General features: G+C 41.6%; 1 protein-coding gene across 10 annotated transcripts in view; it reads left to right on the top strand.

The window, feature by feature from the left end:
* The window catches only part of RNF157 (ring finger protein 157), a 132,646-nt gene that overhangs the window by 11,969 nt on the left and 95,057 nt on the right, over nt 1-25,620 (top strand). The window contains exon 1 of one of the 10 annotated variants that reach the window (XM_061616282.1): nt 6,674-6,766. The exons of the other annotated variants lie outside the window; for them this stretch is intronic. The gene's annotated coding sequence lies outside the window, so the exon portion shown is untranslated. Of the gene's footprint in view, nt 1-6,673; nt 6,767-25,620 lie in introns of those variants that run through there. 10 annotated transcript variants of the gene reach the window in all.

Raw genomic sequence — 25,620 nt, 5'->3', positions numbered from 1 at the left:
GGAACCTGCATTTACATTTGTCCGCACTTCTTGATGTGCTAATTGCAGTTTGAAAATATCCTATTCATGCTGCTGTGTAACAATTTTCACACCGTTGTTTAGGTGTCTTCTGTTATTGATGGAAATGACTGTGATACTGAAGCAACCAATGTAGCATTAGGTGGTATGAGATCAACATAGCAGACCCATGCTGTGTTCGCCTCTCTCCTAGGTATGGGTGTATAACTTCATTGTCAGCTTGTAAGTTTTTCTCTTTTTTTTAGGAAGTTAGGAGTAATAGTAGTTAAGAGAGAGAGATTAAAACGGGATAAGAATTCAGTTTGCATACAATGTGTTGGGCTGTTGCCTTTTTCTTGGCATTGCTCCTGTGCCTTTAACGCCAGCCTGGCATGCAGAAATTAGGATAGGTTAATTTCCCTCCCTGGCAAAGATTTACCTGCTGTTAAAGGCTGCTGTTAAAGGAAGGGTCCAGATACAAAGGAATACTGAACTATTGTACAGAAGAGAGGATGTGAACAGGTTGTCATACAGGAGTTAGAAAATGTGGGAGTATTCTCTTCTTCAACCTGCCTTTTAGAGTGCATACTCTTTGCCTCTTATCATCCTAGGCTTGGGATCTCCAGTGTGGTGCCCAATAAGCCCCTCTCCCCCTCATTTATTTATCTGTGATGGGCCTTTTGCATTTGGTTGGGGGGCATGCCTGTTTGAAAAGATGTTGCCTGCCTTTTTTTGTGTGTGGTTTGTGTTCATTTTGATGTATTTGTAGGTGTTTGGACTATTTTGCTGGGGCTCTGAGCATCATCAGTTTTTCTTCTGTGAAATGGGTTTTTTTTTATTATTTCAAGATGTCCCCATGGGCCCAAAAAGGTTGGGGACTCCTGCTCTAGTTAAGTGCACAAGAGCAGGAACTGCAAATATAATGTCAATGTTGTACTTTGTATCTGAGTTCTGGTTTGCAATAGTCACATTGCGATACTGAGCTATACAAAACAGCAAATTCATTTGGCTATCAGCATTATGGCTGCAATCCTGTGCACACAGCATGATACCTTGCTACAGATAAAAGAAGGGTTTTTTAAGCTTCTTCCCATATTTAAGCAAGGGAGCCATGCATTTTTACTATAATTAAAGTAGTACATAAAGTTGCCTTAACTCATGTTTCTATTAATTATTTTTAATTGCATGTTTTGAAGATTAACTCCCATTAGGATAAGGTAATTCAAAACAAAAGAGGGTTGGTGCCCTAAGATACTCAGAAGGGCATGTCACCCCTTTGTTTCTAGTCCCCAAAGAGCAATCTTCAGAATCAGACAATTCCTTCTCTTGAGCATTCTTGTTCAAGCTCTCATTTGTAAAGTGGCGTATTACAATGAATGAGTGGTAGTTTTGTTAGATGTATGGAAGTACAAAGGGGCTGGAGTTGTGGCCGCAGTCTTGAGGCTTCATCATGACCATTCCTTACTTAACTCCTGAATGTCTTGAGTGACTTCACTTGTTAAAGGTCTGGGTAACACACCCTTAGAATTGTCACTTTTATTTAGCATTTTTTAATCTAGTTGCTACATTTGGAGAAATTGTGATCTCGGCTTGTATAATAGTTTCTTTTGATGTTATGAATGTATGCTTCACTTACTTCTGAGTAAAAATTCATAGGAGGGTTGTAAGTCCTAATGTGTTAAATAGGGCTTATTCCCAGGTAAGCTTGTATAGGATTCCATGCGCAACTGTATTCTAATTCAGTTTCATCTTCAGACTGTCATGCACGTTTACCTGGGATTAAGCTAGGTAGCATTTACTTCCCAGTAAACATGCCTAGGATTGGATTCTATGACGGCAATTTTCTATCTGTTTCCTTGATCATAACTTTCATTTAATAGCAGTTGGGAACATAAGAAGTTATCTTCCATTGAGTCAGGCCATTTGTCCATCTAGTTCAGTATCGTCTGCACTGACTGGCATCAGCTCTTCAGGGTTTAATGCAGGGGAAGTTCCCAGATCTACCTTGAGATGCTAGGGATTACTGTTGTTAGTAAACCACTTTACTAACAGCTTTAATAGCAGGGAATATTTCTCTTCTATTAGAGCAACTTAGAACTCCTAAGTCGTTGGTTTTGTTTAATTTTAAAATTTCATCTTAATGACTTTTCAAAAAGATAAAAACTGGTTGTGTTTACACTTGAAAATGATTTGTGTTAGGCACTGGAGATTTTTAATGATGGGTGATAACTTGGTAACTGCTGAACAAAATTAAGATAAAAGAAAAAGGGCCCTTAATGAAGTCTCCATTCCCCAAATTACTTGCTAATTAGCAGCAAGGACCTTTGCAGAGTCATTGCTAACATAAACTCAGTTTCTGTATTGAAAATACGTCCCTGGCTTTTTCAGCAAGCAAAGCAGCTGGAATCAGTTTTCTAAAACATCTGCCTAGCTGTTGGCATTTAGCAACTTTTCTTCCATCAATTGGGGCAGAAGGTGTTTTCCGAGGGATTCATAATCTTAAACAGATGATGCCTGCCTTTCCTTTTTAAAAAAATATTTTTTAAAATAAAAATTGACTATGCATTGGAATGATGCCTTTTCGGTGATGGACTTTGTGTGGTGGTTTGGGTTATCAATCTCTTTAATGGCTGTTGGCTTTTTATTGTTGGCTTGCTTATTTTATAACACAGAGCTTTTCATCAGCAGCTACTGTTTGAAAGAAAGAGCCTTTGGTGCAGGGAGCTTCATTAAGATGCACAATAAACATGCTGAAGGACAAACCTGTAGTATGCTAGGTGCTGTATGAAACGTAGATTGCCCACAGTTCCTGCCCAGAAGCTGCTTCTGGGACTAGTTAACTATACATCACACCAAAAATTCACGAGTCCTAACACCAGGGTGGGGAACCTCTGTTTGGGCAGGGGGGCATTCAGGCCTGTCTACCTGATTCTGAAGCCATGCCTGCTTCTCAGGCCACATACACCCTTTCCATGCTGCATCCCTCTCTGGCTCTGATCTGCACCCTGTTAAAAGTGTTTTTATATGCTGCACTATGTCCTTAAACAGTGTGATTCTTGCTTGCCTGGATGAAGGCTGGAGAGATGGTTTTTTGGGGAGAGGGGGGATGTAAAAAACTATTGACTTCTGCTTGTCTGCAATGTAGCCAACTGTACAAAGGTAAGAGTCTCATCCTTTGCTCCATCCGCTTTTCTGCCTCTGGCCCTGCCTGCTTTTGCCTCTAGCTCCCACCTACCACCAGAATGCAGCCCCCAGAAGGCTGCCCTCTAGGGAATGCGGCCCTTGAGCTTTGCCTCACCTTTACCTCACTGCTGTCTGTTGTGAAAAAGATACTTAATGAAGGAGGAGCTTAGATTGGAGAAGTTGTAAGGGGAGAGAGAGGATGCTTAAAAAAGTAAGATGCTGCAGCCCCCCAGTGAGGAACACTGCCTTTTTATTTATTTGTGCCAGATGGAGAGGAGGAAAGGTAAGGGGCGTGGGAGGAGAGGACTATTACCTGTTGCCCTCCCCATTTCCCAGTAGTCCTTGTCTGTTGGTGAGGCTCTATACTTGTGTCAGAGCAGACTGGAGGCATGACAGTTATCAAGAGGATTTTGCACAACTGAGTGTTGTTTCCTGGCCATAGAGATAAAAAAGCAGGGTGCCACAATGCACCGCAAGGAGTGGTCCATGAAGAGGTTGCCACAAGGGTGAAGGTAGCACCCCTTTGTGAACTTGTTCATTTTGGGAGCATTGTTTTTAAGGGAGATGGTTTTTATGTAATTTTGTCTGATTGCCTGACATGCTGCTTGTGAGGTGATGAGCATCAGGTGTGCTGGTGGCTACTCCTGACTCCCCACAGGATGAGAACCTGTTGGTGGGGGAGGCCTAAATCTCCCTAGGTGAGAGATGAGGAGAGGGGTGTCTGTATTGCCCCAGGTGAGAGAGAGGGTGAAAATGAGTGTGTGGGAGGGTTCTGTTGCTGCTGACTTGTTCTTATTCAGCAATTCTACTTTTCTGTGCAGTATTATTGGTTAGTTGAACGTTTGAATGTTTTATTGAAGTGATCACTGAACAGATGATGTGGTGCGTGTAAGTGTAAGGAGAGTGTGACTGTTGAGTGACTGTAGGTAGGGGTTCTGTGCTTTAGATTAGTTTTGTGTAATGTGGATGTGTATGTATATGATTTTGCTCATTATATGTGTGTTTGTAATATTTATGAGACTTCTTGAGTTATACAATATAATTATTGTTATATCTTGATTATTTTAATTTATGTATGATTTGCTTTTGTGGTTCTTAGCTGTTTTACTTGTGTACATTGTTTAGAGATTTGTTTAATTATGTTACTTAATGTGTGAAATAATTCATTACTACTAGTAGTATTGCTTGATTTTGAATGCAGAATTTTTATTGCTTGATTCCTCTCTAGTTGGAACACACTTATAGTGGTTCTGTTGAAAAATGAAGCATTATATTAATTAAATACAAGTAAATAATAAACCTTTTTCAGCCTGCTGTTTCTCTCCTCCAAATATCCTCCCCTTCAATATTATAAATGTGTATAATAGTCCATAAGATGGACAGGTAGGATGAGAGGCAGAAATTAATGGTTGATAATGTAGAGGTAAGAATCATGGCAGTGGGGGTACCAGAGAACAAACCCAGGGTTTAGCTTTGATTGTAAAATACCCAATCTCATAAATTGGAGGTTGCCAACCTGGCACCCACAGGCATCATATCACCCATGAAAGAAAATCCATTGGTGCCTTCAAGCAGGTGCTCCAGATTCTAAGCTTTCTTTTAAAATAAAAAAAGTTTCTAGCCCTCCTAGAAAGAAAGTTATGAAGCAATATGTGCATGTACCTTCTAAGTGATTTCTGTGAAATGAAGCAGGCTGGCTGCTTCCACCTGTCAGTGTTTTTAGCCAGTGACTGAAGTCAGAGCTGTGATTGATGTGAATTGTTTGGGCACCAAGCAATTGGAATTCCTCAGATCCTAAAGAACTGCTGTTTTCCCCTCCCCTTTTACGCACTTTTTCTTCTGTTTTATTTTTTAGTAGCTCTTGGAATATCCATAGTTTGCCCTTCCTTTTTACCTAGCAACCAGGATGCATCTTTCCTGTGGTGGACCTAATTGTCTGAGATTAGGCACTCTCTAGGAGTTATTTTCTTCAAATACTACTACACAATAAGTGGATGTCAAAGAATCATTTCCCCAAAGCTTGCAAAGAGGCTTAAGTGTGTCTCATGCTATGTAGGAGCTGATGTCCAGCTATTTTGTGTTATGCCATGTCCCCCCCTAGCAGCCATTTTACATCTGACACCCTCAGCACTCTCTCAAATCTCAAAATGTACCCCCAGTCCAAAAAGGTTGATGACCCTTGTCATAAGTAAATCTTCCCCTTCCTTTGGAACAGTTTTTCTTGAAAAATGAAAGATTTAAGAGGATACATTGCATACTTATCTCAAAAAGGAATAATGTTGTGAAGCACTCTAAAGTAATTTGTAAATGAAAGTCTAGAGGAAGAAGTAAAAATACCTAAAATACCTAATATTAAAAACGTTCTACTTGACTCTTATCTTTGATGCCTTTGATTTTCCCCCCATTAACATTTCATGCATTGTACTACATATTGCAAGGGTTGCTAAATTCCAGCCTAGGGGGCGTAATCCAATCTTCCAAGCACATTTTTCTGGGCCCCCAAGTTTGGTGGTGGTGGCAAAAAGGGGGGGGAAATTAAGTAGATACAGCGTTGGGGTGCATCAACTAGGCATCCTGAGTGGGATGCAAATTTCCTCCTTCCTGACACATAGTTTGATGAGCTAAGAGAGGGCTATGGCTGCACATTCAAGAGAATGGGGTGGCAACATCCACTGCTGACATGTGGATCTCCAGGGCGTGGACCAAGGGTGAATGCAGTCCAAAAAGGTTAACCACCCTTGATCTAGTAGTTTAGCATTGCATCTAGCATATAGACACAATACTTGGTGGCTCGAAATACATATTACGCACAACCATATGTATGTAATCTTGATAAAGGACTAATTTAAATGAGTAAAAAACCATTCCTGCTGGGGGTAACAAGAGGGAGGCTGCTTAACTCTGTCCCTATTTACTGTTTTCCTGCTCCAAATTGGCCCAAGCGCTTTATCCTGTAAGAAAGACTTGTCTCGTGCAACCTCTCTGCTCCCTTTGGAAATTGTTTTTCTTCATTTAAAGAGGCTGATGGGCTGCCGTTACATTTGCACTATTTCTAAATATGTAGATTCCATTAACTGTTAGCTATCATGGCTAACCAGTATCTGTCTGTCCTTGGGGAAACTGGTATATTTAAGTAGTCGTTGCTAAATGTAGTCAGCTGCGTTAAGTGGGAAGAAGTTAAAGGAATAAATGGATTGTGTAATTAATTGGTGATACTTGTTAGGGAGACATACAGGATGACATCAGAGTAAGGGGGAGTCTTGTGAATCTTAGAATTTTATTTGCCAGCTCTGAGCCTCTGCAGTTCCAGCCTCTTTTGGTCATAGTTCTAGAAAGCTGAGTATCTCTGGTCACTCACTGGCCTCCTTTCCATTAGCCATGTGCTGTTTGCAGAAGTTGGCACTTTCCTATGTGCATCTGATAAGAGTATTTCTTTGCAGAATGTTGGAAGTGCTACTTCGGTCAAAGTCACTGTTCTTGCTCAATTGGCAACCCAGGCAATAGGATGGATAAAGCACAAGATGCCTGTTAATTCCAGATGAGAACTGTGGCTTTAAGAGGAGCAGAGCTGCCATATAAACGTATGGTGAGTTGTGTTCTTAATCTGATGCTTCACTAATTGCTTGCTATGATCCAAAGTTATATTTTGGGTTCGATATCCTGTTGCTTTTGAAGTATCTGAAATGACCATAAATGGATTGGATATGTGTGTCTAGAGGGTGAGCCTAATGCTAAAGACTTAATTGGCAGCAAAGGATTTAATTATAGGGTGTAAGGTGGTGGAGGAGGTGGGATGTGGGTTAAACTAGGTGGATGGTAACCCTAATTAGACAACAGTGGCACTCTTGGCTTTGTGTGTGCGTGTGTGTGTGTATACATCATTTGCTTTTATTACATTGACTTACAGGGCTTGATGTTAAAGCTGAGCAAATCTGACTTTGATAAACCTTAATCTGTTTTGCTGACACTTGCATTTGTTAACTGTCTGAGCCTTCAAGATGGGGCAGGCTGTGAATCTAAATATAGTGGGCCACATTCAGCTAACTCATAGCGCTAGCAGAAACCACTGTAAGGATTTCCACTACTGCAGCGGAACTCCTCTCTCCCTGCGCCCTTCCTTAGCACTACATTGAACACAACCCAACACATTGTTAAAGTGTGGGAAATATTCTGCCCTGCCCATGGAATATTTATTCTCCCTTAACCCACCATAGTTAATACGGTTTCCTGTTCTAAGCATCTGGTTGCATTTTGTTTTGTCTGTGTTTTAAATGTACATGTTGGTTCCATCTATGAATCCAAGACATGAAAACTACTAATGCTGTGTTGTCCCAGGTTGCAACAGCTTGGCGACCCATCTGCAACGTTTTTGCAACCCTCCCCTCTAGTGTTTTGATTTGTAGGAAGTGTTCTGTGTGAACAGATGTTACTGTGGCTCTTGTTTTCTACATTATGAGTTGGTTTGGATGTTAGTTCCTCAGTGCAAAGAACTAGGAAGCGATCAAACAAATTGCACAGCAAAACATGAGAAAAATGGTCCTCCTGGCTCTACCTATATGAGTCAAGATGATTGATCTCAGAAGAATATATATATATATAAATATATATATATATATATAAATATATATATTTTTTAAAAACACCTCTGTTTTTTGTTTTTGAATCAAACATTTTTCAAGCAAAGAATAATTGCTTTATAGCTTAGTTACAGCTAAGCCCTGGTCATTATTTAAAGAGTAGGCTTTGCTTTGAAATCATGCTACTTGATGCACTGTGGGCTCTACATAAATGTTTTTTTTAAAAAATAATAAGTTATTGATCCCTGATCTGGTTCTAAAAATTGTAGTAACCTGATGAAACCATTATCCCATCATGTACTTGTCTCCTTTTAAAAATCCAGGTTCTCCTCTGGATTCCAGCCAACACTGTTAGAAATAAATAATTTAAAAGTCCTACTAAATAAATCATGAATAGATGACTGGTTTAGACCAATGGCTTGCGAGTTTTCTATTTAATTGAGGTAAAAACAAGAGTTTTGTGGCACCTTAAAGACTAAAACAAATATTATGCCTTTGGCTTTTGTGGACCACAGTCCACTTCCTCAGATACATGAAATGTTATCCTGAGCTTCAGGTATATGTGGTAAAGCAGATATGATACAGTTAGTGCTGAGCTTTGTGATCAAAGCGGAGATCCTGAAGTTTCCTTCCTAGCAAGGAAGTTCCACTGAAATCAGTGAGACAAAAGAGTTGATGACAAAAGGGGCTAGTATTCTTCAATTTTGGGCCCCAAGATGTTGTTAGACTATAACTCCCATCATCCCTAGCCAGCTTAGCCCAATGGTCAGTGAAGATGGGAGTTGTAGTCCCAACAACATATGGGGACCTGAAGTTGAAGAACAGTGATCTAGGACACATGTGGGCAACCTATGCACCACAGGCTACATGCAGTCCTTGAAGGCCTTTACCGTGGTCCACATGGGTGCCCCTGGATTCCCCTATTGTCAAATTATGCTGCCTCCCTGATAAGTTTGCGTTCCCTCAAACCCACATGCTGCCTCCCCATGTAAATTGCATTTTCTCAGCCTGCCAAATGGTTGTTGGTAGAGGGGATTACAAATGTGATGTGGAGAACATCCCCATGAGTGTGAATGGTTGTGCCCACAGGCATGTGGCTCCTGACAACCCACCCTCCATGTGAGCCTCGTTCACCTGTGAATTAGAAGTCCAACTATATGAAAAGAGGCTAAATGGACAATAAAGGGTGATGTGAGAAAGGGGGGAGAGAGGATAATTGCACTTTGAACAGGACAAGAAGCAAAGCCTTTAAGTTTAAGTACAGCAAGATCTGTTGTAGTGCTGAGGCTGTGTTTGGACGTTCCTGACTCTCTACTCTGCCATGAACTTCTTGGGGCAGGGAATACTATTTATTTGATTTCTTATCCACACTTCACCATAAGGTTCCAGGGTGAATTATAGCAATTCAGAAACACAATATTAACAGTTTTAAACAAATGGGGAACTTGTGGCCCCCCAGATGTTACTGGACTTCAGCTCCCATTAGGGATTGGGTTTGCTGCCTATCTGCTTGTATTGCGATAGTCCGTTGTTCCATCCCGATCCTCCCTTTTTTGTTCCCACTTGCTTTGGCACTTGCCAATTCGATCCGCTGATGGTTTTCTTGGTTGTGAAAAAAAAGTGTACTTTTTAACATAAATGCTTATGTAAATGATCACGGTGTTCTACATGATTTCTTTCTTTCTATTTATCACAGCTACACACTGTTATGAATGCATAAACGTAGATGAAATTACTAAGATAATTACATAAAATTGGGGGGGGGGGAAACCGTGCCAATTACAGCCGCAACTCACTGCAAGAAATCAGTGCCATCTGAAAAGATAGCAGACTGTCGAATTCATTTGGAATCCAGTACTAAGTCCGATTTAGCGGATATTCTCCCCCATCAGCATGAGAGTCCAACAACATCTGGAGGACTACAGGTTTCCTATCTCTGCCCAGGAGAGGGGGGTGGGGTTCGGCAAGCCCTCATTCCCTAAGCCTTCAGCCTTCCGTTTTTAATCTTGGGGGCGGGGCGGGGGGGGGGAAGAGGACAATAGTTACTCTGCTTTACAAGGTTATTGTATAGATCACATAATTACCTTGTAATGGGCTTTGAACACACAAAAGTGCTATATAAATTCTAAGATGAAATAATACATCATATATAAATATTAACATACAATAAATATAATACATACGTATTTTATGGTAATATTTTTTGTTAAGGAGATGGGGGAATTCTAGCCAAAAGCAGTTAAACTATGGAAGAAGCTTTCTAGAGAAGTGGTGGAACTGCTTCTAAAAGGCTGGGCAGGCATCTTCTGTAGATGCTGTTGGTATAGTCAAGGCGATATGTATTCAGTGATTGCATACAAGTGGGAAAAACATAGAATTCCAACATCCTGAGAATGCTAATTTTAAAAAAGTAGTAAATTTCTTGTGTTAATATGATGCAAATAGGTCTTAAGTGTCATGCAGACCAGGGTATAGCAGGGACTTGCCATGGTAGAGTGGACCGTCCAACTCTGTTGGAAAATCTGAAAACGTCTTGATTAAAGTATAGGTGAAGTGTTGAGTCAGAATCTCCAGTGATGGCTGTAATCAAAAGTGTGGAGGTGGGTTCAAACAAAACAAATAGTTTCTCCCAAAATTTATCTTTTCCTTCTGGGCTCTTGTCAGCAGCAGGCATAAATCAACTTCATGGTGACTGTTCCAGATATTTCAGAATACCGGTTTGCTACTTTATTAATGATTGCATGTTGTTCATTCAGCTATTGTAACAGTGGGATTTCTTGGACAATAATACTGAAAGATGTACTTAATCTCCTGAAATATCTTCAGTCCAGAGCCCATAGTAGAACCACCTGTCCTGCCCAGAGTGAGAATCATGAAATGAAGGCGAGACTGGAATTAATTCCTGTTTTATTAGAGTAACATTGAAGGCAAGGCGTCTCATAGATTTCGCTCACTGGCTCACTGTAATCCCTAACTAAACTACTCAGGCTTACTCTGCAGCATGTAAGGAGAGTTGACTCAGCACCCACATCAGGGGGGACGCAGGCTTAAGTAGGAAAGGTTTTAGCCCGTAATCTCTGACTCCTGCGTGGAACCTCCCTCTGGCCAAGCCTCTTTTCTTGGCAGCGTGCACGAGGTGACAGAGGGCGTGCACACGTCTGCTCATCGGACAGTCTAGACTCCTCAGGTGCTGGCTCCATTGAAGAGGGAGGAGATGTTTCTGGCAGGGAAGCGTTTGAAGGGCCAGATAAGGAATCCTGGGGTGGTGGTGGAGTTGACGTGTGTGAGGTCTTGCTCCAATGGATCTCCTGGGGTGCTTGGCAAGGGAGGGGTCTCCACGTGACAGGCGAATTTCCTGTGGGAATCAGAGAGTGGTTGGTCATGTCTCCTCCCCCCAGATCTTCAGGAGCATCCTCCACATCTGACATCTCTCCCATCTGCAGAGCTGGGGGTATGCCCTCGACTAGCTCCCCCCCAGAGTCACTCTGCGTCGGGAAGGGCCCCCGGGCCCCCTCCCATCTCCTGATCCCGGCCCCCCTGGGTCACCTGGGGCTTGACATCACCACATGAAAGCTGCCAAAAATATGGTCATTTGTGGCAAGTGATTACTGGCTGTAATGAACACTCTATGGATCTGCGCCACCACAACGTGAATCTTCATGCTGCAATTACATGTTTCTAATGGCTGCTGGTGGACCTGAATTATTAGTATTAGTATTATTTATAATATGAAATTTCAATCCTGCCCTTCTTCCTAAAGGAGCAAAGGAGCAAAACAATGCAGTTAAAATAAATAAAACACTTAAAGATTAGATATACTTAGAAACATTGAAAGCATCTAAAAACAGTCACATATCCTCACATCTTATAATCTTGCCTGGAACAGTATCTTTCAGTCATCAAATATTTGGGTGAACAAAATGTGAACAATTAGGAAGACAGATGCACCTTGCCAGGGAGGGCATTCCACAAACAGGGAACTGCCACTGAGAAGGCCCTGTCATGGGTCAGTGCCAACCGACTAGCACCCAGCTGCATATAACAGATATACCCTTACTGTGGTTGTGCTGCATAGCACTGCGCCAGCTTTTTGGAAGCTAGATTTTTCATATGGAAGGATGGGGCAGTCTTGGGGAGTTGAATTCCCCCTGTGTAGTAAGGAGACCAGGAAGATCTCTGTGTTTTTAAGAAGGATGCAAAAATTATTTTGCAAACAGCACCATAGAAAATCCATCACAGCAGAATATTAAAGTCAGTGCTGGAATACCTATCGATCACAACTCTGCTGCTCTGTCACAACCTCAGCTCACTGAATGAGTTTTGTGTATGAGTAGTTCTTGACAGCTGGTGCCCTGTAGTGCCTGGTAAATTCTTCTAATATAAAATAGGGTTGCATTTTATGAGCAGGGTAAGTTTGGATAAAAATGACAGAATTATTATGAGTGCAATGAAAAGTGATAGATGGGCTTAACTGTAATTAAACATAACCCAGGACTGAAAATTACTTGTTTGTAATACCTATTGGCTGTATCCTTTCAGAAACTGTGAAACTGGCTTGAATTTGTAAGAATGCAAGACAGTTCTCAAGAGATGCATTTTCTCTAACTCAGTTTGCATTGGCGCCTATGGAGGGAGGCAGCTGGCTACTTCTCGTAAACGTGCATGTATATTCTGTCGCAGTAGATGTGCTGCTTACATGGGGAACAGGAAGTATGACCAGAGTTTATTGACCATTTATCCCAAGTACTTAGAATAAACCTCCAGACATGTGGACCTACCTGCTATGTTCAATTTTTATCTGGAAATTCCCAATCTCACTCCCTGTCTTGGCCTTGTAAAATTCTTATGTGTTGCTGATTCCTTTGTCAAAAGAGGACCTTTTCCTGCCCCATGAACAAGAACTGATCATCTGATCAGGAGGTGGAACATAGGGTATGGCAGGATCCTAGTGGAAAGAGACAATGTGACCTTCTTTTTAAATGTGGCCACATTGCCCATTTTTGTGTGTCCTGGGCCTGGTAGAGAAGAAGATGGGAGTTAGGGATAGGAACACCCCCCCAATAAAGTATCTCATTATCATCTGGCTTTGGGTGCTATAGTTAGTTGACTGGAAGCCTAATTCCTCATATATTCTCCATCCATGCATCCATCCTCTAATCCAAAATTATGCTGAACATGATCCCACCCTTCTTCCATTATGGAGCCTAAAAGTTCCATTGTGTGCTCCCCAGGCTGACAATCTTCCATCTTCCAGGCACTGATCAGACTCAGACCGGCTTAGTTTCAGCAAGATGGCTGCATCATGAAGCCTCAGACAATGCACTTTGGGGAATATACTTGATCTGATAATGTTTTATATGGTTATAAATCATTAATAGGAATTGAAACTCTTATGTGTTAAACCAAGAGCTGGCTTATCAGAGCATCCAGTATATAGTAAAATATCTTATTTGCCTGTAGTGGAGGAGGGGATCCCTGGATTGGGTTGCCACTCCACTGTGCAGGATTATTCAAATGAAAAGTGTGCCCCTGTGGGAGAGGCAACCCCTGTTCCTCTTCACTTGATTTCCTGCCCAGCTCCATGGCAGGCTGCATTGTGATGAGCTACCTTGTCTTTGTGGACTCAGTGGAGCCAATTTCCTTATAATATAATAATGCCTGAGGAATATTCTGATTAAAACACCTATTATAGTATGTCATAAACTGAGTTGGCCTGAAATAGAAATTTCTGATCTTGTGGAGACCTCCTTGGTTTTCTTGAAATCTGATGAGTTAACTATACCATATGTTAAAGGGGTAGAGAGCCTTTTTCAGCCTGAGGACAGCATTTCCTTCTGGGCAACCTTCTTGGAGGGGAGGGAGTGCATGCTAGTGTTGGGTGGGGCTCAAAAGCGGGCAGAGCAACAAAGGGAAATTTTACCAGAGGTAAAAGCAGGACTACAGCTGAACATCAGAAAGACTAAAGTAATGACGACAGAAGATTTATGTAACTTTAAAGTTGACAATGAGGACATTGAACTTGTCAATTATCAACACCTTGGCACAGTCATTAACCAAAATGGAGACTATAGTCCAGAAATCAGAAGAAGGCTAGGACTAGGGAGGACAGCTGTGAGAGAACTAGAAAAGGTCCTCAAATGTAAATATGTATCACTGAACACATGGTATTTCCGATCTCTATGTATGGATGTGAAAGTTGGACAGTGAAAAAAGCTGATAAGAGAAAAATCAACTCATTTGAAAGGTGGTGTTGGAGAAGAGCTTTGCAGATACCATAGACTGCAAAAAAGACAAATAATTGGATGTTAGAACAAATTAAACCAAAACTATCACTAGAAGCTAAAATGATTAAACTGAGGTTATCATACTTTGGACACATCATGAGAAGACCTGATTCATTAGAAAACATAATAATGCTTGGAAAAACAGAAGGGAGTAGAAAAAGAGGAAGGCCAAAGAAGAGATGGATTGATTCCATAAAGGAAGCCAGAGACCTGAACTTACAAGATCTGAACAGGGTGGTTCACGACAGATGCTCTTGGAGGTCTCTGATTCATAGGGTCGCCATAAGTTGTAGTCGACTTGGAGGCACATAACAACAGTAGGCTAGTTTCGAAACACACACATATCCCTCGCTATCATTATCCATCTCAGGTGTCGAAGGCCAGGGTGAAGAGGTGCACCTTCAGCATTTGCTGAAAATTATACAGTGAAGTTGCCAGACGCACCTTGGTGGGGAGGGAGTTCCACAGCTTAGGGGTTGACACAGAGAATGCCCTCTCCCGGGCTACCATCCCACGAGCTTCCGAGAGTGGTGGAGCTATCCAAGAGGCTCTGTAGGGAAGGAGGTGGTGTTTCAGATATTTGGGATCTAAGCCATTTAGGGCTTTAAACACTAATGTGAGCACCTTGAACTGGACCCAGAAACAAACTGGCAGATTATGGCATTCATGGCAGATTAAGATCTCTCATCTTCTATCAGCCATGATGGCTAAATGGAACCTTCACATTCAGAGAGTGCATACCTCTGAATACTAAATGCTAGAGACATATGTACTGGAGGGAAGAGGTGTCACCATTATGTGTTCTTTGTGGGCTCCTCAGAAGCATTTGTCTGGTCAAAGCCAGGATACTAAACTAGATGGACCCTCAGTCTGGGCTAGCAGGGCTGTTCTTGTGTTCAGTGCATAGGTAAAACAAATCTCCAAATTGAAAAACAGGCAAGACATTCTTTTTCCCCCCAGTTACATTGCACATATCTTCAGTTTCTTTAGATGCTGTACAGTGAGACAGGTTGAAAGCAGTAACGGACTCGTGGAAAAGATGATTTCTGCACTTAAGTGGATTATCTGAACTGCTAGAAGCACATGAGCTGTCTGTTTCCAAGCTGATGTACAAATGCCTGGTGCTTACAAGTTCACATGCCTTTCACTTTCTGCTACAGAAAATGTTCTGTATAAGTTTCTTTTCTTATTTGGGCCAATGTAGATGGCTAATTAGACTGCTTCTTTGTACAGGGCCCAGCTGAAGTTCTTTTTTAGACATTCCACCTCCAGGGCCTTCAGCACAATGCTAAACCCACAAAAGCATCACTGAGATCATATGATGATTGAACTGTGCAAGTATATATATTTTTTCCTTTTCTCTCTTTCTCCCCCCTCGCCATGGTTCTGGGTTTGGCTTTTATCAAGCACACATTAGACAGCTTCATGACTATATTTACAGGCATTGTCATCCTATGTTACTGAAACTTTGGTTATATTCTATCTAAACTGCTTAGGTTCTGGACGAGAGCCTCCAATTTAAAAAGACATTTACAGCCCTTTCCAGGGCTGTGGAATTGGAAGCAATTTTGGGTGGAGTCGGAGTCAGACAGTAGAAAAATAGAGGAGTCAGAGTTGAAGGTTTGGCGTACCAACTCCACAGCCCTGTAAAATTCTACTGTAAGCTGTGACCAATTGGGACCCATCTGCACTGTATATTTAAAGCAGTATTATACCACTTTATTTATTATTATTTATTTATTATTTGATTTATATCCTGCCCTTCCTCCCAGCAGGAGCCCAGGGCGGCAAACATAAACGCTAAAAACACATCATAAAAAGACTTTAAAATACATTAAAACAAAACAACGTTAAAAACATTTTTTAAAAAAAGCTTTAAAAACATCTTTTTTTTTAAAGGGTTAAAACATATTATTAAATAAAACATATTAAAAGCTGTATAGGGCTTTGTACACCAAAACTAGAACCTTGAACTTGGCCCAGTAGTAAATGGGCAGCCAGTGCAATTCTTTCAGCAGCGGGGTGACATGTTGGCGATACCCTGCCCCTGTGAGCAGTTTTGTTGCTGCATTTTGCACCAGCTGCAGCTTCTGGACCAACCTCAAGGGCAGCCCCACATAGAGCACATTACAGAATTCCAGCCTAGAGGTTAACAGTGCATGGACAACAGTGGTCAGGCTATCCTGGTCCAGAAACAGCTGTAGCTGTCTTATCAGCCAAAGCTGGTAAAAGGCACTCCTAGCCACTGAGGTCACCTAGGCCTCTAGCGACAAAGATGGATCCAGACTACGGACCTGCTCTTTCAGAGGTAGTACGACTCCATCCAAAGCAGGCAACTGACCAATTATCCAATCTTGGGAACCACCAATCCACAGCGCCTCCATCTTGCTAGGATTCAGGCTCAGTTTATTGGCCCTCATCCAACCCACCACTGAGTCCAGGCACCGGTCCAGGGCTTGCAAGACCTCTCCCGATTCAGATGTTGTGGAGAAATAGAGCTGGGTATCGTCAGCATACTGCTGACACCTCGCCCCAAACCTCCTGATGACTGCTCCCAAGAGATGTTAAACAGCATGGGGGACAAGATGGTACCCTGCAGCACCCCACAGCACAACTGCCAGGGAGCCGAAAGACAGTCATCCAATGCTATTCTCTGAGAGCGGCCTTGGAGATAGGATTGGAACCACTGTAAAACAGTGCCACCAATACTCATCTCGCTAAGTCAGCCCAGAAGGATACCATGGTCAATGGTATCAAAAGCCACTGAGAAATCAAGTAAGAATAACAGGGTTGCACTCCCCCTGTCCTTCTCCCGATAAAGGTCATCCATCAGGGCAACCAAGGCTGATTCAGTCCCATAACCAGGCCTGAACCCAGACTGCAATGGGTCAAGATAATCTGTTTCATCCAAGAGTACTTGCAATTGCTGCACCACAACCCTCTCAATCTCCTTCCCTAAAAAGGGGGTATTTGCAACCGGTCGGTAGTTGTCATAAACCAATGGGTCCAGGGTGGGCTTTTTCAGGAGTGATCGAATCACCGCCTCTTTCAAGGTGGCTGGAACCACTCCCTCCCGCAGTGTTGCATTGACCACACCCTGGATCCACTCTGTCAAACCTCCTCAGCAAGCTTTAATAAGCCAAGAAGGCTTATTAAACAGTCATGACTTCTCCCAAAGAATCCTCAGGGCTGTAGTCTGTTAAGGCTGCTGAGAGTTGTTGGGGACCCCTATTCCCCTCACAGAGCTACAATTCTCAGAGTGATTTAACAATCAATCCCTCTTCCCAGGGAACTCTGAGAATTGTAGCTCTGTGAGGAGAATAGGGGTCCCCAACAACTCTCAGCAGCCTTAACAGACCACAGCTCCCACGATTTTTTGCGGGAAGCCATGACTGCTAAAAGTGGTATAATAATGCTTTAAATGTATGGTGCAGATGGACCCTTGGTTTATGTTACTTTCTGTCTTCCTGTGGTTCTAATTAGAAAGGATAAGCCTAACCTATTTCATTTTTCTTTGATAGATGTTACTACATTGTCAAGTTACCACTAGCCTCTTTTTATCCAGTCTGTCATACTGAGGAACTTTCCGCTGGGCGTGCATAGAATACATATGTTAGGTTTCCACTTACAAGTCTCAATTCGTCGATGTTTAAAAAACACTTTAGAAAAGTTTTTTTGAAGGTTCCATTGTGTTTTTACTGCTCATGTGCCCTTATTCCTCCCTCCTTTCTAAATTTGTAGCAGCTATTTTAGGAGGGCCTAAAAGTGTTGGTGCTTTGTATGTAGCAACCAACTCTTTTAGCATGTGGGACAGGTGTGTCATTTAACTACTGACATAAGAAAAAAGCCCATGCCATGCTAGTTGGCCCTAAATGGGGGGGGGGTTAGCAGCACCCTGTGTTTTTATTCAGTCCCCTCCAAGTTGTACAGTTTCCATGCGCAGCCTTCCCTGGCCCCCTATGTTGTTCACATAAAAGCCGATTGAGATTAATCTTGAGGTCAGTATAGGTTACGCAGCTCATGCAGGGGAAGGATGAGTAAAAATCCTGCACAACAGAGTAACCACTTCCTCTCCCCCCCTTTTTTTTAAAGAAAAAGCTCCTACATTTAGGATTGCAGCAGCAATTAAAGCACCAAACTGGCTGTGTGGAAAGCTCTTGTGTGAATGTGTCTGAAGATCAGTCATGGCCAGTGCATCCTCTTAATCATGCCCTCTGTGTAATAAATGTGGATTGGTTTTATACCTTTTTAAAAAATTGTCATGTCTCCCACTAACCCCACCCCAGTTCTAGGAAACTGTGGATGGGTGAGAATGCTAAGATTCTTGGTCAGAAATCCCTAGTACTGCCCACCATGTTGTGGAAAGCTCTTATAGTGCATTACAAGAGAGAGGGAATGTTGAGCCAGTTAAAATATGCCGTGTTGGTAGTATTGCTTCTCAATACTGTGGCTGCTACATTCTATATCAGGGGTCACCAGCATGCTATTTGCTGGCATACATGTATCATTCTGCAGAGACCTCCCCTGATGCCAACAGGGTCACCTCTCCTGCTCCTCCTGCCACTGATATTAGGCTGGACAGCAGCTTGTCTTAGCCAATAAAATGGATAGTGGTGTGTGCTTGGTTGTGGTGTGTGTGTGTGTAGTGCCCACCACAGTTTCTCCGTTTTGCAAATTTGCCCATGGGCCCAAAAAGGTTGGTGACCCCTGTCCTATATATCTCTATCAGTAGTGAACTCAAAGACTGCTCCTTATAAGTGCTGCTTCTTATGTAGCCAAAACACAGCAATTACACACCAGAGGAGAGGTATCAGGCTTGGGGGAACTGCAAAGGTTTACATAAGTACAAAAGAACTCTAGGGGACCCCGCAAGAAAAACACACACTAAGGGAAGTGGGAAGCCCAAAAACAGAACAGTGATCACTGAAAATGCTCAGTGGGCATAACATACTGATTGGGGGAGGGGGGCAAACAGAAGAAAAGTGGGGGGAGTATAATGGAGTATCCAGAACAGGGCATGGCTGGCTGGCTGGAACACTGAATAAGAGCTCTCCACATTGTGACACTTGGTTGCAAGTACCACTTTTCGTTTTTATGATTTCAGTTGCCATTAGGTGCTTATGGTGAAGCACCATAGGCAGCTATTTTAATATACTAGATAAGGGGTTCCCAAACTGTGGTCCGTGGATCTCCAGTTCTCTGCGATCTTCATTCAGGTAGTCTGTGACATGTCCACGTTAAATATTCATATTGTACTGATATTTAATTGTGTTTTTATTGCTTCTTTTATTATATTTTATTGTATTACAATTTGAATTCTAAGGAATGCAATAAAATCAAATATAAGAATTAAAAGAAGCAATAAAATACAATTAAAAATTATGCAGTATTTAGCACAGCGCATTATAGGTGCTACACAGGCAGAAAAATTACTAAGTGGTCCACCAAGACCATCAGCAGTTTTCAAGTGGTCTGTGGGACAAAGTTTGGGAACCGCTGTACTAGATTTTGCATATTTGTCTTTCTGTGTTTATGACCAGCTGTTTAGTGGCTGTTTTAGTGGCTGGCATTTCACATGGGAGGCTCAGCAACAATAAATACCTATTTCTGGTCAGATCAAAACCTGATTAGACTAAAAGGCCTGCTTTTAATCAGTGATTACTGTGCTGAGACTTTCAGCCATGCTTTCACAGATGGGCAGTGTTGTGGGTGGGTGATCAGCTAATGTTGGCTTAGGAATATAGACAGCTACTAGGGCACTTATTGTTTTCCCTATCTTTTATGTAACCCTGAAAAGTAAATGAAGCAGAAGATGCTATATGCCTCAAAGAGATTTTCTCTCTAGTCAGTGAACACCTGTTTTATAGATCCATCACTGGCTACAAGAAGTCAGACAAAGAAACAAGTTTCAGCAATACCCTTTTCATTTTTAGAATGAGGTTTTTCCAGCTTATCTGTTCTGCTGTACTGTTTATAAAATAATATTTGAGAGAAAACTGTGCTTATTATAGAACCACAACAGCTACTCTATAGTTTTAAGGCTAAGTGAACTTTTAGTAATTCTGCCATTAGAAAACATTCAAATTCTGTTCCTTATAAAATTGATAGAACTGAGTTTTAAAAATTGATATGGAGCATTTCTTTGTACAAGCCGATGAAATTGTTTCAGAAATACCAGTTGGAAAATGGCTGAGTTTATAGCAGTTTAGAAATCATGGCTTGAGGAGCAGGTAGTTTTTGTTTCCAGCATCTCTCTCTCTCTCCCCCACTCCCCTGCCCCATTTCTGGTATATACATTAAAAGTTACCATTTTGGAGGCTGAAGTGGTTAAAAAAATCAAATATACTAGTCAAGTCTAGTGTAAATCCATTGTGTGTTTTTTTTTAAAGTTGCCATTTTAGTTGACTGGCAACTTTAATGTAATCACAAATGTCAGTGAAGGAAAATGGAGATAGGAACATACCTGGAAACCATGCCTGATTTCTCTCACATAATTTAACATTTTCCCCACATAATTTAAAATGGTAGCTGTGCCACAACCTGACAAGTATGCAGAAGGCAGAAGTATGCAGGTGCAGCAGCCACCGTAGCTAGGTGAGTGGTTGGTGTGTGTGGGTAGAAGACTGATTGAGCAGCTGTGACAGTGTGCAGTTCATTGACCTTAAGAGTGCATATTGTGACTTTAGTTATGCTCTGTGGCTTGGCTTACTTCCTTGAGTGATCTGTTTTCTTGTGTTTTGAGGTTAAGAGCCTCTAGTCCCAAAGGTAGTTTCCCCCCCTTCAGTCTATAACATGAGTAAATGCTTTTTGGAATGTGTCTTAAATGTTGAATACACTACATATCTATGACATGAGGTATACCCTGCAGCTTGGTTCACCTGTTTGACCTATGTGATCTGCATGCACATTTAACTTTTGCTTTATGCTTCTGTCACAGTTGTACCGTGCTAAGGTTAATCTGTGGTCTTCTAACGAGGTAAACGAATGGCTTTGTCAGGTGGCAAGGGGCTTGTAAGCATATGAAATAGCTGTGACTGTTTTTTGCATATGTAGTGTCAGGAAAACTGCACCTGTTAGTGGTGTGGGCACTTATCTGTGTCCATAGCTAGTTGCTGTGGTGATGGAGTACTATGCCTCTTAGCAGCAGGCAGAAATTTACTAGCTTTGTTTGTAACAAGTGACTTTAAGCCATACCTATTGAACTTCTGGTTAGTGTATATGGGGGCAATAGTAAAAATGTCACACCGTGCAGGATTGATGTAAGACTTACTGAGAATGCATGAAGCACTTTGAATCCTTTAAAGTGCAGTACATTTGCTCTTCCCCATCTCTCTCGTCCCTCCTACACGTACATGCGTGTGCGCATGTGCACACACATGAAGAACTAGGATCAGAAAGATCCAGTATAAGAGACCAATTAAGTCTCTTAAATTTGCTCATGCACTCGAAGTATGAAAACTCTAAAAAGAAACACTCTGCTTTAACATTGAACCTAACCAGGATTGTCTTCAGCCCTAGGCTGCAGAGAGTGAGGTTTAAAGGGCAAGTGTGGATGTATGATTGCTACTTAGTTTTGAATCACAATAGATGAGACTGTAGGATATCTGATATTAAGGTAGGAGCCTTAACTTACAATTTCCATGCTTTTTGGTGCATTCATAAGTAGTAGATTCATTTGTTCAGGATACAAGCTCCAAGATGGATATTAGGTTGTATTAGCAAGATTATTTAAAACCACTTTTATTGTGTGTCTGCCAACAAATGCTGGATTCCATAAATGATATGCATGCATACTTTGAATAATAATTTGTTCTTATCTTGGCCATCACTGGGAGGCTTACAGTTCTAACAGAGTTCCAAGGCAACCTTCCCCTGACCACCTGAAAGTATTTGTATAAGTGTTGTGGGAGAGTATCACAAGAAAGAGATATGTGTGTGAGAAGGAACTGATTTACCTTTCTGAATGCAAGCTTTGCTTATGACAGGGATTGGGGCTTGCATTTAGCACCAAATTTAAAAGGTGCCGTATGGAAGCCACGTGTGCAGAGGAACAATGGGAGTGCATTCTAAGGTTCCTAGTTGTTCCTTTGCAGCCCTGGCTTTACCTGCCCCACATCTGATGTCATGTGATATCAGGTATGGATCAAGTAGTCATGGCTGGGGAAAACCTACCTCACAGACCTAATTAAGACTCTGGCTGGCTTAATTTGGCCTGTGGGCTCGAGGTTCCCCATGCCTGCTTTATCAAGACAATGTTTTGGATTGTGGCAATTCATCCTATCTAGACCCTGGTCTGCCATTTGGACTAGGAATGAACAGCATGGGGATGGAAGCAGTCCCTGAAGGCTGTAGGACTGACTATACTAGGGTCTGTTTGAGTATACTGTTGCAGGGTGTGGCTTTTTTCCTCCTGCTTGTAAGAGGGGCCAAAAAAGATGCATGTTGGGTGAAATCCAATGAATAAGAAAGAACAGTGCTGCCTTCTGAGTAAAATCATTGTTCTATCTATCCCGTTTTTATCTACTCTGACTGGCAGCAGCTCTCCAAGGACTCAGGCGAGGGTCTTTCCAAGCTCTGCCTCCTGAGATCCTTAAAGTTGGGATGGGGAACCTTTGGCCTTTTAGGTGTTGTTGAACTCCAACTTCCATCAGCCCTATCCAGCATAGCCAGTGGTCAGGGGTGGGTGGGAGTTGTGGCTCTCCAGATGTTGCAGGACTCCCAAGGTCCCCTTTCCTACTTTAATTGGAGAGGCCAGTGATTGAACCTGGGGCTTTCTAGGTGCAGAGCTTGCCCTCCACTACAAAGCTATGATGTGGCTTATATGCACCATTCTTTAGAAAGCATCTTTCTTTAGGGCTAGAATGTATAAAAATGTTTTGTAACGAGAAGCAGGTCAGGGTTCAGTCCTCATTCAAATAAAAGTCCAATGTTTCTTGGCTTCTTCATGTACTCTCCACCCTTGCCCACCTTGCTGTTGGATGATGTAAAGCTCTGTGGCTTAGGTCTTGCTAATAACTGTTGTACAACAGGGTAATGAAGACTAGATACTCAGGAGAGGTCTTTATAATTAATGCAGCCAGGTAACACCTGAGATTAGCTTAATTTTGGAATGATAAAAAATATAAAGCTACTGCTCACTATTTGTAAGACACAGCTGTGTGCTGGCCAACTAGCTGCTTTTTAAAAGTGTATTTTTACTTCCCGTAGCCCTGAGTTTGTTGCTGTGCATTTTGTTACTGGGATGCAGTAAGCAGCTTATTCTCCTCCCAGGGAGCATACTGGCATCTTTTTCTTTCTTTTTTGGTTAACTTTTATTATTATTATTATTACTATTACTATTATTATTATTATTAACAATAACAATAACAACATTTTTATACCGCCCCATAACCGAAGCTCTCTGGGCAGTTTACAACAATTAAAAACATTAAAAACAAATACACATATTTAAAAACACTTAAAAAAAAACAATTTAAAAACACATGCTAAAATTGTTCCTTGTTACTGTGTTCATATAATAAATGACAACTAAGGCAAGACCTAAGCTAGAGACGGTATAGTTCACAGCCCAATCTCTTAGCCTTAGTTATAAGAGTGTATACCAAATCCACTCACTTGTATATTTGATATTGAAAAGCAAGTTTGAGCTTAAAGTCATTTGGCCAATTGTACCAGTCTGCATAATCGCAGTAGCTCCCTCTGTGGCTTCTTTCCAGTGACCATATGCTACCTCCTAGACACTTTTTTGTCTAAGGGTCTAGCTGCAAAACATCCAATAAAGTCCCATATCTGTCTCTAGTACAGGTGTAGGAACCTTTGGCCCTCCAGATGTTGCTGAACTGCAACTCCCATCAGTCCCAGCAAGCATGACCAATGGCTAGGGATGATGGGAGCTGTAGCTGAGCAACGTCTGGAGGGCCAAAGGTTCTCTGCACCTGCTTGAGCTTTCATGAAGGACCAGGATCTGGAGATATGTAGGGTCAGGTCAGATGTATAGACTAGATGAAACGCAAGCTGCTAGACTAGCAGAGGTGCAAGAGAAGAGGTTTCTGATAAGTACAGCTCTGACACCACCACAACCTCCAGCCGTCTTTTTAATGATTAAACTTGGTCCTCCATTGCATCTGGTCACCTTAAATGTATGGCTGGCTGCAGTTCTACATTCATCTTTCAGAGCGTGTTGCAAGGTTAAACTATGTTAAATGAAATCCTGCATCCCTCTTTTCTTGTTTTATTAGAAGAATATATTAACTCTTTGGCTAAACTGTCTTCCCTTTGACTTGCCCCTAAACCATATGCCTGGATTGGTTTTGGTGAGCTCTGGGGTTCTTTTAAATGTCTGTTTCTTGCTCCCTCTCTTTCTCTCTCTCTTCAACTCTTGTTTCCCTATAAATTATGCATGTGGAAAAAATGGGGCCAAAAAGCAGCAGGCATCAATAATTAATTGCAGAACCTTCCTAAATTGTGAGCTACATCTTTGTGACTGGCAGTGCGTGGTGTTTTTCTTATTTGAAAACTATTGTATGGCTTTTTGGTGAGGAATGTAGTGGCCTTTCTGATATTTGCAAGGGGACGTTGGAGGTTTTTCCGTAGTTTTTTTAAAAGATCAGTTTTTTTGTTTTAATTGTTGCCTTTTTATTTTACTTCTATATATTAAAATATTTCTGTATTGTCTTTTATTCACAGTAACAACACAGTGTACAAAAAACCATAAGTGCAATAAAATGACAATTCAGAATAAAATGGTAGCTGCTAGATGAATGTTCAACAAGCCTTTTAAGTGGAGATTTAGTGTTTTATGCACAATTACTTTATATATGTTTTATTGTATTGTGAAATTGCTTGGGGGTGTTTCATGGGAAATTATTCATAAAATAAAAAGGAGCTAACATATTAATGGTTAGCAAAGACCTCAGAAAATAGGTTTTCAGCAAGTGTCAAAATTGCATCAATGTAAGCTCTTGCTATGATTCAGAGGGGAGGTGGTTCGACAGAGAGGGTGCTGCTACTGAAAACTCCTTGCTCTGGTTGCTGTTAAGCAAGCCTCTGCAGGGCCTCCAATGGCAAAGGTGTCTCCAGAAGCAACCCCAGGTCAAACACCTATCCTTGGGGGAAGTGCAACTTCATCCAGAGTAGGTGGACACCTGAATTCCCAGACCTGGGAAGCACCCATCCACAGGACTTATTTCTCATTGGGATTCAGTTTTTGCTTATTGGCCCATGTCCCATCTGGCACTGCTTCCAGCCACTAGTTCTGGATGTGTACAGTCTGACATGACTCCAAATGCAGTGATCTGGGGTGGAAAATGTTTCAAACTGTGCTTTATTGTTCCACATAAAAAAATTAGTTTTATTTACAAAATACAAGTAATATAAACTTGCTAATTTAGATCACTCTCTGGGGCATCAGAAGATCAATGCCTAATCAGTCAAAAGAAATGAATTTATTAATCATGCTGTTAATAGTTACCTAAGAAAAATGACAATGGGTAGCAGAAGTAAATATGCAATGGTGTACCCATGATATTATTTACCTGAGAAGAATAATGATGGACAGTAGAAGTAAATGAGTAATATGT

Source organism: Rhineura floridana, chromosome 3, assembly GCF_030035675.1.
Source record: "Rhineura floridana isolate rRhiFlo1 chromosome 3, rRhiFlo1.hap2, whole genome shotgun sequence".
Lineage (NCBI taxonomy): Eukaryota > Metazoa > Chordata > Lepidosauria > Squamata > Rhineuridae > Rhineura > Rhineura floridana.
This window is presented reverse-complemented; position numbering and strand designations above follow the sequence as displayed.